This window comes from Drosophila sulfurigaster, unplaced genomic scaffold (assembly GCF_023558435.1).
Source record: "Drosophila sulfurigaster albostrigata strain 15112-1811.04 unplaced genomic scaffold, ASM2355843v2 contig_63_pilon, whole genome shotgun sequence".
In the NCBI taxonomy this organism is placed as follows: domain Eukaryota; kingdom Metazoa; phylum Arthropoda; class Insecta; order Diptera; family Drosophilidae; genus Drosophila; species Drosophila sulfurigaster.
Genome location: NW_026909672.1, coordinates 143,799 through 146,115, shown reverse-complemented (window position 1 = coordinate 146,115; position 2,317 = coordinate 143,799). Strand labels below are relative to the sequence as shown.

The following is a 2,317-nucleotide window of genomic DNA, read 5'->3' as shown; positions in this document are numbered from 1 at the left end:
CTGGTGTCGGCAGATTCGACCCCGATGTGCTCATTGGGGAGTATGCTTGAAGAGTTTAGGGCGGCTGAAAAGGCAGCAGAGGCGTTGGTTGCTCCATTGAGCAAGCCAGGACCAAAGATGCGCAAGGGAAGAGAGTGCTTAAAGCAGGCTTTAAATGCCTGAATATTCTGTGCATGGGATAATGAAATAAGACCTCTGTTCTGCTTTCATTGGTTTTCAGATCAAGAGGTAATGATTAATAGAAGCAGTTTGGGGGCATTAGTATTACGACGCGAGAGGTGAAATTCTTGGACCGTCGTAAGACTAACTTAAGCGAAAGCATTTGCCAAAGATGTTTTCATTAATCAAGAACGAAAGTTGGAGGTTCGAAGGCGATCAGATACCGTCCTAGTTCTAACCATAAACGATGCCAGCTAGCAATTGGGTCTAGCTACTTTTATGGCTCTTTCAGTCGCTTCCCGGGAAACCAAAGCTTTTGGGCTCCGGGGGAAGTATGGTTGCAAAGCTGAAACTTAAAAGAATTGATGGAAGGGCACCACCAGGAGTGGAGCCTGCGGCTTAATTTGACTCAACACGGGAAAACTTACCAGGTCCGAACATAAGTGTGTAAGATAGATTGATAGCTCTTTCTCGAATCTATGGGTGGTGGTGCATGGCCTGTCTGGTTAATTCCGATAACGAACGAGACTCAAATATATTAAATAGATATCTTCATGATTATGGTGTTGAAGCTTATATAGCCTTCATTCATGGTGGCAGTAAAATGTTTATTGTGTTTGAATGTGTTTATAGAAGTGGAGCCGTACCTGTTGGTTTGTCCCATTATAAGGACACTAGCTTCTTAAATAGACAAATTGCGTCTAGCAATAATGAGATTGAGCAATAACAGGTCTGTGATGCCCTTAGATGTCCTGGGCTCCACGCGCGCTACAATGAAAGTATCAACGTGTATTTCCTAGACCGAGAGGTCCGGGTAAACCGCTGAACCACTTTCATGCTTGGGATTGTGAACTGAAACTGTTGACATGAACTTGGAATTCCCAGTAAGTGTGAGTCATTAACTCGCATTGATTACGTCCCTGCCCTTTGTGCACACCGCCCGTCGCTATTACCGATTGAATTATTTAGTGAGGTCTTCGGACGTGATCACTGTGACCCCTTGTGTGTTGCGGTTGTTTCGCAAAAGTTGACCGAACTTGATTATTTAGAGGAAGTAAGAGTCGTAACAATGTTTCCGTAGGTGAACCTGCGAAAGGATCATTATTGTTTTAATGCATCTAACCGTTAATAAATTAAATTTGTTTTTCTCTTTTAGGGAATTGCAATATTTAATAAATTAAGTAACTAATAAATATAAATATTTTATTCAATCATATGAGATACAATTATGCAACATATAATAATTTAAATTAGCTAAAAACCGTTTGTTATGTATTATTATTATTATATACTGTATTAAGAGTGTTTTATGTGTTTTGGATAAAATAAAAACTGCGTGTATATGTACCATAATATACATGCGTTGCAAAATGTATTGTGCGCATGCATTGGTTCGCAACACCTAAAGAAAAACAATGTTGTACCTGTTTGCAGGTTAACGCTTTACATATGTTGATCATAATAAATAAATTTAGCTAAAATATACTTGTCATATATCTTATTATTATCGATTATGTAAAACTAAGACATTTCGCAACATTTATTTAGGTATATTTGGTGTATTTTTAATTTCTTTCAATAAAAATATTATTGACGTAATGAAATAAAAAAAAAATTGTATCACTCTAAGCGGTGGATCACTCGGCTCATGGGTTGATGAAGAACGCAGCAAACTGTGCGTCATCGTGTGAACTGCAGGACACATGAACATCGACATTTTGAACGCATATCGCAGTCCATGCTGTTATGTACTTTAATTAATTTTTTAGTGCTGCTTGGACTACATATGGTTGAGGGTTGTAAGACTATGCTAAATAAGTTGTTTAAAATTTTTCGGAATTTTAAGCACATTGTATATTGTTGGATAATATAAGTGTGAATCTAAAAAGTTGTCGCTTAAGATATTCATAATATGAATTAATAAATGAATATACTAAAACTCTGTTGCATGAGAAATTTGAAGAATTATATGTTCTTTATTCATTTCAAATAATACTGAGGAATGTCTAGCATAAAATATATTATTTTATAAACTAGAATTGCCTCTTATTAACGAATATGGTATAGAGAATAATTTTGTGAATATTATGGACCTTCAAAAAAAGATAGTATATTTCAAAATAGGCAGAGAATTGTCTATAAGTGTAATTAAACAACC

The 2,317-nt window shown here is 36.3% G+C and overlaps 1 pseudogene; it reads left to right on the top strand.

Annotated features, from left to right (window-relative positions):
• Positions 1 to 1,780: 1,780 nt before the first annotated feature.
• On the top strand, positions 1,781 to 1,959 carry LOC133849833 (5.8S ribosomal RNA; annotated as a pseudogene).
• The last annotated feature ends 358 nt before the right edge of the window (positions 1,960 to 2,317 follow it).